Source organism: Malaya genurostris, chromosome 3 (assembly GCF_030247185.1).
Source record: "Malaya genurostris strain Urasoe2022 chromosome 3, Malgen_1.1, whole genome shotgun sequence".
NCBI lineage: Eukaryota > Metazoa > Arthropoda > Insecta > Diptera > Culicidae > Malaya > Malaya genurostris.
In genome coordinates, this window is record NC_080572.1 from 93,885,943 (window position 1) to 93,898,417 (window position 12,475).

A 12,475-nucleotide genomic window follows, 5' to 3' on the forward strand; every position below is an offset into this window, starting at 1 on the left:
CCGTTTTTCAAAAATAATACAAAGTTTTTCCACAGAAATTTTTTGATGTGGAACACATCTTTATTTTCTATATAGGGGTGCAAATCAGAAACTCATGGAAAAACACACGTAGAAATATGGTCATATTTTAAACACTTACATCTCAGTCTATTTTGTATCTATTATTAATATTATTTCATCATATGATTGGAAATATTTCTAAGTTTCGATTTGAATGTATCAAACAGCGTATTTTCAATTATAATTGATTGAGATTTTGGTTAGTAGCGAGCAGTGTCCTATTTTGTCTGCTAAAAATCTCCAGCATACCGGATTTCCCTCCTATAGACGACGGTTTTGAAGGAGTAAGCGATATATCAAGGGAAGGGAAAGCTTCGCTTTGATTGGTCAATCGATGCTGAAGCGAAGCTGTTGGAAGCACACGAATCTATAAATATAAGCGAAATTATAGTTTCAGTCGGACTAAATCAGTCCTACGCGTAGCATGCTAGAGGTAGGGTGTTGGTATTTGCTAGACAGCAAGACAAAAAGTGCCATAAAACGATTTAAAGTTTTAATTGGTATGCTCTGATCTTGTGTCATGCGAGCTCGGATGAAATTCCCTGTTATGTCGTTTCTCCTGAGAAATTTACAACTAAACTAGGGTGAATTTTGAGTGCTTAAGATTATTTTCTAATTTATCTAAGATGAACTCGATTGATAATGAGAAAAAGTTTATCGCTTCATCTGAAATCGCAGAATGCTAGTGAAACTTAACGCTATAAAAATAACTGTTTGCATACAAAACTTGAACACAAGCTTGATGAAGAGAAGCTTAAATATCGAAATCCGTATCGCAAGTATGTACATAGATATAATTGCATACATTTGGGATATTGGTGTAATTTAGTCGGCTATAAAACAAATACAAATCAAGACAAACTAATTTCGGTGTTGGTTCCTAATCAAGATCAATTTAAGCAGACTCTCGTGCAATTGCGAATTCAAAAGTGTGACGATTGATTGAACTGTTTGGTTGTAGATCATTAGAAATTTTGGTTGCCTTGTTCCACATCAATGGCTCGAACAACCCTATGGGTATGATCCTTGTAGTTTTTTATTTATCATCTCTCCAACTTTCTAAAACATTCATTAGTTTCCTTGTAATTTGACGTTTTTGGTGATATAAAATCAAAAAAAAATCATCCAGTAAAATAACTAAGAATTTTGAAAAATAAATTTTATTTTCGATTCCACGGAAAATCGAAAGACTTTTTTTCCAGTGTTATAAAGCTCAATTGATTACCTACAACTTCTTCTTAAACATATTTTTGTAGTTATGATTGTTTGAAAATTATGTGGCTCAAAACACATACGTCCTTTTCAAAAATTAGTCTTGAGTGATCAAAATCTCTGAACCAGCGAAAAATACTTCATTTGCTATAACGAACATACATGCAAAGTTTCATGCAAATCGAATTCTTGGAATTGTTGTTTAAACAAAAATGATCTTAAAGCTAATCTAATTTGTGTGTCACAAATGGTTTATTTGATTTGACAGTGGTTGATCGGTCCCTGAATTCCAACTTGAGAAGCTCCGATAATAGTGATCAGATGGCTCTAAGATAGAAATTACATAGATTTCTCATATAAATGAAAGAGCGAAAGGCTACATTCAACCACTAGGTGTATGCAAACAGGTTTTTAAATTAAATAGAATTTAGCAAATATCGTCAAAATCTCAGTTTAAGTCATTTTTGTAAATTCTAGTCCGTGTCAAACACGAACAACTAAAATTCAAAAGTCTGCTTCGGGCATTAGAAGTAATATTATAGTAAAAAGTAGTGTCCCGCTTGTGTAATAATAACGTGAAAACTTTAAATAAATGCAGAAATTTTCATCTTATCATTGTTACCCGTGCTTAAGATAACAGATATCTCACTCTAACAAATGGTAGAAAAAGTACAAATATAAAACGTGAAAAGAAAAATGACTGAAACTGACTGATCGTAGTAGATGCATGATGTCAACTTAACTTCAGACCCTGCTTATAAAAAATCATCGAATCACTGGATCCAAAAATTCAAAATTACATTGAAAATAAATGAGGTTACTACTCAACTTTAAATTGAAACAACGTTCACCGGTGACTGTATGACACCGGTAATCATCTTCGGCTGCTGCCCCGTTCTGCGCCATCCCCAGAACCAAACACGTCCACGATCCGCACGTCAACGACACATATTCAACTGTCAAATTTGCTTATAATGAACATTTTGGAAACGAAGATAAATTGTTGGTCCGACCAGCCCGACGCCGTCGAAGATGATATCGATGCAATTCGCACGCGATGAAAATTAATTTTTTTTACTTTTTATTTGTTTATTTACAATCGCCGGAGACGTGAAAATTGATTCCGCACATCTCGCAATGGTGGTTCATGTTATCTGCTGTCCATCACAAACTGAAAACAACATGGCAATATGGCAGCAAAATGATTCTCTTTTGCAATATCGGCCATATTTTGGAGGTACATCGAACTTGTCGAGGGTGTGCCACTTGACTTTGCATGATGTTCAACGGTTTTTTTTGTATCGGAACAATGGTAAGTCAACGAACGCTAGTTGATTGGCGAAACGCTGTATCAAAACTGAATTATCTGTTGAAATTTTCAAGGAGTAAATCCTTTTAACATTCAATACACTATAAGAGACGTTTCGCTTAAGTTGATTGTTTAAATCTTAATGGCTTAATCTCAACACTACGAGAAACTGCCGTTTTAATGAGAGAACTTCAGACTCGCGTAAAGTGTTTGTGACCCCCCCTGAGTCAACTGAGGGACTACAAAGCTTCCTAAGCGAAACCAGTGCCACGGGCTTCCATTTCGCATGAACAGTCCGGAACTGTTTACCATTACTAAAGGGTGACTGAATATATTTTATGATTCGCTCGTAGCAATAAATCAGCAGCCTCAAACCCTAATGACATTTCTAATAGGTTTTGCGCTAATGATACAAACACTCCAAACGCCTCACACCAACTGCTTGCACGGTGTTTCTCGTCTTGTTTTGCTATAGATAGGCAATTTATGCAAACTGATATTGCAGCTTCTGATAAGTTGTTTGGTCGGAGGACGGCGATGAAAAATTGTTCTAACAATTCTTTGAAGAACAAAATATGTCGCGAATGTGAACTGCGTTTAAAATTGTTTGAATGTGTCAAACATGAACGCTAGTCTCGCCTTAGTTTGTCTGTTTATACTGTCTGTAACTAACTTCTCATTATAATGACACCCTTCGAATTTGTTGGTTCCATAGAAAAAAACCTCAATTTATGACTGCGCTTTTAAGCTTTTCATGTGAAATGTATTTGTACTCATATGTTTCCCCCACCAAATACACTCTCCATGTTGTTTTGTATTTATGGTTTTCAGCGTCCAAAAGTGTCAACATAAATTTTGCTTGCTTTGTAAACTGCATATGGATGTCTAGAACTATTAGAACTGCTGAAAACCCATAACAAGCAAAACAAACCTACTGGTGCCATGCTAGTTTAATTGTGAACAATCGGCAACTATTCCCGGTGTCAGCAGCGAGCACTGCATCGATTGGTCGAAACTAGCGTGTGAGAAGTTAGGGGAGCGAACAAATTCGTTCCTCCCTAATAATTCGCTAATACAGTTAATGACCTGGATGTGCTCATAAATCGCCCGACGCAACGCTTTTCTAAGAGAAGTGAATTGAATTATGGCTGCACAATCAAAATGGTTTGACAGCACTGTGGGACAATAGAACTGCGTATTTCATTTAAACGAAATAAGCAACGCCTCCAGCAAACCGTTTGGATTTCATTCTGCTCTTTTACATCGATTGAAAATATGTAGATGATTTTTCTAGCATACTACATGACCAAACGTACTTTGTTTTCGAAACTGCAAACAAGAGTAGTCAACAGTAGCATCCAAATGCCAATTTACTCAATTGACTCAATAACTTTAGTATTGAAAGAAGGTAAAATTCGATGTTTAATTTGCCGTTGGACAAAAATGGCAACTCCACCACCCATTCCAGTAAACCTGTCAAAACGATAAAACCACATAATGTGGATTGCTTTTCAATTAGACATTTGGTTTAAGAAATGTTTCTGTCACAATGGAAATATGAATTTTGTGAACTTTGAGAAAATTATACAATTCATCTTCACTCGATTTTAATGATCGATTTAATGATCGATTCCAATTTAAAATATTAAAATAATTATTTAACATCAATGTTAAATTTTGAATTCATTATAATAATATTTGCAAATTGCCATTCCACTTGAAATGCTTCAAGAAGTTATGAAGTCGAATTCATTCGGATGATCATTTGAAAAAGTTGATCTTGTAGATAGATCATTTTATTTTCAGTTATATCGCCTAAATCGACTTCGTTTAAAGAAGCAAATGGCATTGCAGGAATATTGGTAGGTAGATTTCTACCTGTTACGCTAGTGTAACTGCTATTAGAAGGAGATGACGTGGCTGATCTACATATTAATAAATTGTTTTCGTTAGAAGATTAACTGGAAGGCGTTCCTGTGTTTTGATTATTTACATTAGAAGAACTAAGAGGTATTTGTCTACCTGTAACCAAAGTGTAACTGTCATTAGAAGAACATGATGACGAGGTCGACCTATCTGTCAATAAATTGTTTTCGTTAGAAGACGAATTGGAAGACGTACCTGTTTTTAGTTTTAAATTCGAAGAAATAAGTGCCTTAGAAGAATTAGGCGTGGCATTTGTAACGGTTTTTTTGATTTCCAGGTATGTTCTGTAAATTTAAGGTCGTTGATTTGACTTGTTGTCTAAGCGAACGAGCGTTTAAATTTTTTTCCCTGACAGGACATTTCAAATAATTGGATTTATGATTTCCATCGCAATTTGAACATAAAAATTTATCAGTGGTTTCATTCATTGGGCAAACGTCTTTTGAATGCGATTTACCACAATTCAAACACCGTATATACATATGACAATTTTTGGTTCCATGGCCGAAGCCTTGGCAACGACAATATTGCGTTAAGTTTGCAATACGATTTTGCGGTTTATAATATTCCCAATGAATTTTAATGTGGGAAATGAAATGTACTTTTTCTAAAATTTTCAAATTGTTTACATCGCTTCGATTGAAGTGTGTTAAGTAAAGTTCATGGGAAATTCCAGAGCGTGGTTTAGAAGTACCATTCGCTCTTTTTTTATCATAAGTATTACTTGGGAAGGGCAAAACCAAACAATTCTTTTAGTTCATTTTTAATTTCATAAGTACTTTAATCATTTGATAAGCCTTTCAAGACAGCCTTGAAGGGTCTGTCTTAATTTATATCATATGAATAAAATTTATGAAGTTTCTCGGACAAATATCGGATAATACGTTCACAATCTTCCAACCCATCAACCAAGACTCGACATTCTCCTCTTCGTCCGATTTGAAATGAGACTTTTACTTCCGGGAGAAAAGTAGAAAGCTCAGTACGGAATGCTTTGAAGTCAGAAATCATCACCGTCACTGGTGGCATAGATTGTTGTTTCTTCCCAGAACGACAAGCGTTCATTTTGGGAATTTGTGAAGAATTTTCTTCTATGTCGCTACAATCGGATTCAGGAAGAATCTCGTAAATATTGTTAGACGGCATAGGATCAACGGAAGGGAATTCCGTCCGTTGTCTTTTATTTTTACATTCATTTTCTATAAGATCGTGAATGTTATTAGAAAAATGTTGAATAACGGATTGTGATTTATTCCGTATTGAATTATTTTTAGCCTTAGGCTTGTTGCCTTTCCGGTGGGACGCAGGCATTACTGAATTGAATGAAATTTGAAATTAAATTAACTAGGCTAAATTAGTCTTCGATTAGACTCCTAGTTTGTAAAAGTCTTGATAAAGACTGATTTTGTGCTATTCTTAATAAAGACTGGTTGGTTCAAAGAATAATTCTTTGAATGAATAGCCTTAAAAAAGGCTGGTTAATTTCTTAGTCTTGAAAAAGACTGATTATATTAGAATATCACTCTTTGTATAGCCTTGAGAAAGGCTGACTAATTGTTAGTCTTTAAAAAGACTGTTAGTGATTCAGGTAGCCTTGGAAAAGACTGAAGCCTTGAATCAATGAAACTCTAGGTAGCCAGAAAAAATTTCCAGGAGCCAAGAGCTGTTCAATACCGAAGAAAGGCGGGTAGGTAATTTCACATACACAACCACATTGACGCAAATACGAATGAATCTACCACGCTTGCACTCTTACTGTTGATTTGTTTATTTCAAATTACAACGGAAGAAAGCATCGTACACAGTTCTTTCGGAACGATTCTTTGGTTTTATAAAGGACCAAATTGTGTTGCATTTCTCCAATGAAATAATGACGTACAAACTATACTATATTACTGGAAAAAATTGGTTCTGAATTCCAAGATGGCGACTTCCGGTTTATTGATATTCCTCAAAAACCCTTACAATATGGGTATTTGCGGAACGGGCCTAACACATAGATGTCACTAGTATTAGAATTGCTGAAAAACCCAACTTTCGAACGAAGCTTCGGAGACCCATAGTGTTATATACATTTTAACAAACTTATGTTCATTTGAAAGCTACTTTTGTGCCATTGATCAAGTTCGAAGATGAAATGGCTGTGACTTTTGGTTCCGGAGATATGATGGTATAAGTGACGTAGCCGACAAAACACGTTGTTTTTTACCGCTCTAATGTATATAAGGGTGTCGATATTTTGGGATCTAATTTCGTAAAGCGCTATTGTTCAAAAGTTTAAGCACCTAGAAAAAAGGTCTCATGCAAAATTTGAGCTAAATCGAACATAGGTTAGGGGTGTTCCCCAGCGGTTCAAGTATGAAATTTTCGATCTTGAAAAAGCACCATAGGGGGGAGTACATGAAATTTCCCAAATCGAAAATTTTGTTTTGATGTCAAAAATCTTACAATTGCATGAAACGTCTGGATTTAGTGTTATATAGAAAAAAAAATTTTTTTTAATCATCTTTCTGGGACTTCCCAGAAAGTTGATTTTTGAAGAAATTTTTTTTCGAGATGATACTAAATCTCGACATTTCATGAATTCTAAGACTTGTGGCATCAAATATTTTATTTCGATTTCGGAAATTTCAGAAACAAAAACGAAAACGTGTTGATGATTCTGAACAATGTTTGGCCATGATTAAACGTAACAAACCGGAATTTTTGCGTCGATATGTGACAATGGATGAAACATGGATTCATCACTTCACTCCGGAATCAAAACGATCGTCATCTGAGTGAACAGCAGCTGGTAAAACTCGTCCAAGGCACCCGAAAGCACAACTAAAGCCTCGGTATTTTGGGGTGTACGTGATGTAATATTTGCCCAGGTTGACGGTTCAATGGGTACTGATCTTACAAGCCAGTTGTCGTATGTTCGAACCCCGACCTGGAAGGATTCTGAGTATCAGTAGGATCGTATTACTAGCCATGCAATGATTCTGTACGCTATGAATTGGTTACGAAGTCTGTGGAACAGAAAGACCAAATCCCACAAAAATACTATTAACCGTGAATATTACATAGCGTATTTGGAGCGTTTGGAGAATGAAATTACAAAGAAACGACCGCATATGGCAAAGAAAAAAAATTTCGTTTCATTAAAACAACGCACCGTATCACAAGTCGATCAAAACAATGACAAAACTACATGAATTGAACTTCGAATTGCTCCCACATCCACCGTTTTGGACAGATTTGGCTCACAGCGATTACTGGCTGTTCGCAGACCTAAAAAAATGCTCGCCAGTAAGAAATTTCGCACGAATGAACGCTGAAACTGAGGCCTATTTTGATGTAAAAGATAAATCGTTCTACAAAAGGGGTATTGAAACGTTAGAGCGGCGCTGGAATGATTGCATTGCTCCGAAAATATAACCAAATGAAGTGCAAGTTTTTCAAGTTTGGCTCAACCAATTTCGACATACTTGCACTTTTTTTTAATGCTGCAAAGGAGTCAATAATCAAGTACAAATGTATTATTACTGGTACACCCTTCGAAGGAAACATTAAAACAGGCTTTTCTTGAATTATCCAAAAATTTGTTCGTAGTAGCAAAAAATTGATATTTAAGTCTGAAAATAATTCTTAGATCGTAGAATCATTTGCTTTTGAATCTCGTCCCGACTGTCCCAAAAGATCACCAACTATGTTCAACAATTGATTACAGTATAAGAAACTATCACCCGACTCTCCATCAGTTCGTTCAAGTTCTACCAAAACAATCACACAAAAGGGGACAATTTTTCATTAACAACGGTGAGTAATTTATCATCCTGCTAAGCACTGTCATCTAATTCTGCTTCGAAGAATGAAATCGACCCGGCCAAACCAGAGCCTTCTGGTATATGTATGAATTTCTAACAGTGTTTTGATATGTTTGTATTACCAACCTTATTTCTCAACACCTTTGTTCCAGTTTATGTTCCGCTACACCTCTTACTCTTTCTCTCTCTCTCTGTCCATTAAATTGTGCCACTTTAGTTTGGGTACGTCGAAAAAAGAATGACGAAAAGCATTTGTCCTCAAAAAGGATACTGCAGAGAGGGTACGTAGCAGAAAGGCAAACTGCAGCACAATTCGCACCCTGCCATGCCGAGGAGCACAGACAATGAATTGTTTGTTGACCAACATACATATTGACTTTTGTGATACATTAATAAATTTTCGAGGATCTGCTCGAAAGAAAAAGAAGGCGACAAACCTCTGTCGGGCTGCGCTGCGATATTGTTAATGGATTCCAAAAATGGTACATGGCGTGTGTATGGAAAATGATAGGGAACAAAAAGTACTCTACGGAGCGCGGGTATCGATTCAGCCGAAATACGAGGGGAAGTCTGCTCATAAATTACGTAAAATATGAACAGTGACATGATTTTAATGTTGAACATCAATTCATAATGTTGGCCCGGTGCGCGATGTTTGCGCGAAGAAGATCGCCTCGTTTAACTGGTTTTTCTTCTTCCCAAACCAGAAGTACTCCCGTCTTCGGTGGTTCAGAAGTGGTAGTGAACGACTTTCGGTTAAGCAAATATTGATTATTCATCTGATTGTTTTATTGAAGAATTCCAGAAACTTGACGTCCATTCGGCTGTATGTACTTCGCTAGTAAGATGGTCGGTAAAACATTTTCGTTCTGCGATATTGAGCGAATTATGTACCGTTTTGGGCTAACTACTCTTAAGTTAATTTGTCAATGAAAGACGTGTCATTACGACTTCTCGCAAGTAACAATTAGCAGTAATACCTTTTTCAAAAAAGTTAACTGAAGCCGGTGAGTTCCCACAGTCATCTTCTGTCATATCAATCGGCCCACAATTAACCTGAAAACTGAAAGTTGACTCACTCGTAACGATCTCACACGTTTTCACCTATCTTCAAACCAACGGACGTGAGGCGACCATGACGACAGTGCGCCTCATCGTAACTTCAACTGAGCTGAGGCCAACTGAGCTCACCTCCCCGGCCATCAACGAGAAACCATTTCCGCTTGCAGTGAGCAATTTGCCTTTGGTTGAGATTAGGAGCCCAAATGCACACACGCCGAAAGTAAGTGTGATTTTTGTTGACGGGACTAATGAATTCGCCAGAAGCAATTAAAGAACAGTCCAATAAAACGCCATGCTTTGTTTTAATGTAGCATCCTCTTCGGTCCTCGTCGGTGGCGATTCGTTTCTGGGCGCAATTGCGAATTAGTGGTAGAAACCGCAACTTTGGTCGAGGATTCATTCATGCTCGTGCCCCAAGGCAAGCCGAGTAGTCAGGTACAGAATTATATAACATTTTGATGTTATGTTTAAAAACCTCTGTAATTAGGGTGACAGTTGGTTTCTGTGTATTTGCTATATTACGTCACAGATTCACTAAAATCAAATGACGTTCTAATTAAATGAATGAAAATGATGAAATGAAAAATCAGTAGATCAAAAGTAGGAGGAGTCTTAAGTTTTTATTTTACCATTATATCAACTGGCTCACAAACACGATCTAACGATTTTCAACAACTCACTAGATTCGATTGTTATCAAAAGCAAAAGAACCCTACTACATATTGAAAAATAATTCCGCGCTAAAAAATAAAATTTGTGCTTGATATTTATATTCGAATACAAACTAATAATTCGGCTGAAAAACCTCTGGTGAGACACCACACGTATGGGAAACGTTAAGGACGCTTTTGACATTTTTTACGTTATTTAATTAATAATCGATATTTTGTTACTGGAAGATTATCTTTCATTGTTGTAATTCAACTCAAAAGCAAACACAATGATTGATCAAACAAAAGATTAGTTTTCAAGATAAATGGTCCAGGGGCTGTCCATAAAAGACGTCAAGTTTTTTTCGGAAATTTTTGACTCTCTACCCCCCTTTGTCTCAAATTGTCACAGCTGCAATGCCCCCCCCCCCCCCCCCTATGTCACATGTCACGAGTTCAAAATAAATAAAATTCATCTCAATACATACTCAATATGGTATAACAAATTACAAATATGAGGGAAAAATCGATTTATTACATGCTGTCATTAGATTAGAAAATAACCCCTAAACTACAAAACCATCGAAATTATTTTATTAATATTAATTGTATAATTTATTAAAAGTATTTGATTGGAATTGGTGAAACATTTAAATCATCTGTTTTAATCCACAGAAAAATTATGTATTTTTTAGCTAAGGAATAATGTTTCCTTAGTGTAACGCACAGGGCTGAGAAAATAAAGATCAAAACCTCATCAAATCGAGAGCACTGCCGAAGAAAATCGTTTGTGATCACTTCTGATCTGATCTTTTCAAAATTAGTTGACCAGTGATCTTTAAATCACATCGATCAAAAGCGGTACTAATCTTCCGTCACACAAAATCGGTAGTGATTTTGAGCTGAAATGATTCTTGATTCATGTAAGTTCAATCATTGGATGATTCGATCAGCTTTGATCTTGGTGGTGGAGGAAAATCACATATGATCAAGATAAGACATGACATGATCTACGTCTGAAATCGTTGATCCCCCGCTGAGGGATGTGAAAATTAGTAACAACAGCAATCTTACGGGAATTTATAACTAAGGATAACGCGTGTCAATGAGACTTTTCCGAAATAATGGAACATTGTCAATTTTGTATCTTTGGGAAATCCTCTTTCAACACTTCTTAACAAAAGAGTTGGGGAAAATACCGGTTTCGGTACGGCACGGTTTACGTAGTTTCAACATATATTCTCGTCTGATGCATCCTGTGTTCGATTTTGCAACCGGTGTTTCATTCGCAATAAAATGAATACTAGATTAAGAGAAACAAAAGCTAGATAAAATTTCATGAAACTAATAAGTTTGGATCGTAATCACATTGATATTGTTAATTTGACAGCATTTTCTACGCAATAGCAGTGCTCCATGCAAAATTAGTTTTAAAAAAATATTTCACACCACATAGTGATTAGAGCGACACTTACTTCCGGCTGGTTGACGCTGATGATGATGCACTATTTTGATTAAATTCAATAAAACACTTTTTGACATGAATTTAATTTATGGAAGTAACAGGAGCACAGGGTTTGAGCTCACAGCAGGCGCTGCTTTTGAAAGGCGCGTTCGAATTGCCGTTGTTTTATTCATATTACTCCGCCAACATGGTTTACTGAATGAATTTTAAATACATCAAGAAGCATGAAATTTCGATGCGACCGACCAAACAAACTTTTTGAAATTCTTTCATTCTTTGTTCTTTCATTAGATTTCCGAAAGTTAAAAAATTCATAATTCCAAGCGATTGGTGCTCCCAAACTCATATACATTGACTAAAATTGTCAGTGCATAACTTAAGTTAAACCGTCTGAAGGCATCTTTTTTTTTACTCATATTAGCAAAATTTATTAATTTCGCTAAATTACTCGTCCCTCCGTGTACTTTTGCTGATCACAACAGAAATGATTTCCTGCATCATTCGTTTTCGAATTTACAAGAAGAAGCTTTTACATCAACAAATACACGTTTTCCTACAGAAAGTAAACGTTTATTGTGGAAATTTTTTTTCAGGAAATAGGGCAAAGCAGTAATATAATTAGGTATTTCCAAAATGCGCTCATTGAAAATTTTGAGATTCACATTTTAACAACCCTCCCACCTTCTCTCTTTCACAAAAGGTCACGTTTTGTGAAACTACCCCCCTCCCCCTTGCGGCGTGACGTCTTTTGTGGACAGCCCCCCAGGAGATTGTCCATGAATTAATTTTTACTTCATTGTTTTTCTCCGAAAATTAATTTCTGAAATGTAAACTTATTAAAAATAAGGAAAACATTGTTATGTATTAAACATTATTTTTTCCTTTTTATGAAATTATTTTTTCACTTCACTTAGGCGCCACCGGAAAACATTTTTTCTTCAAAACCAGCGCCTAAACTTTAATGGCCTGCGCAGCATGATCG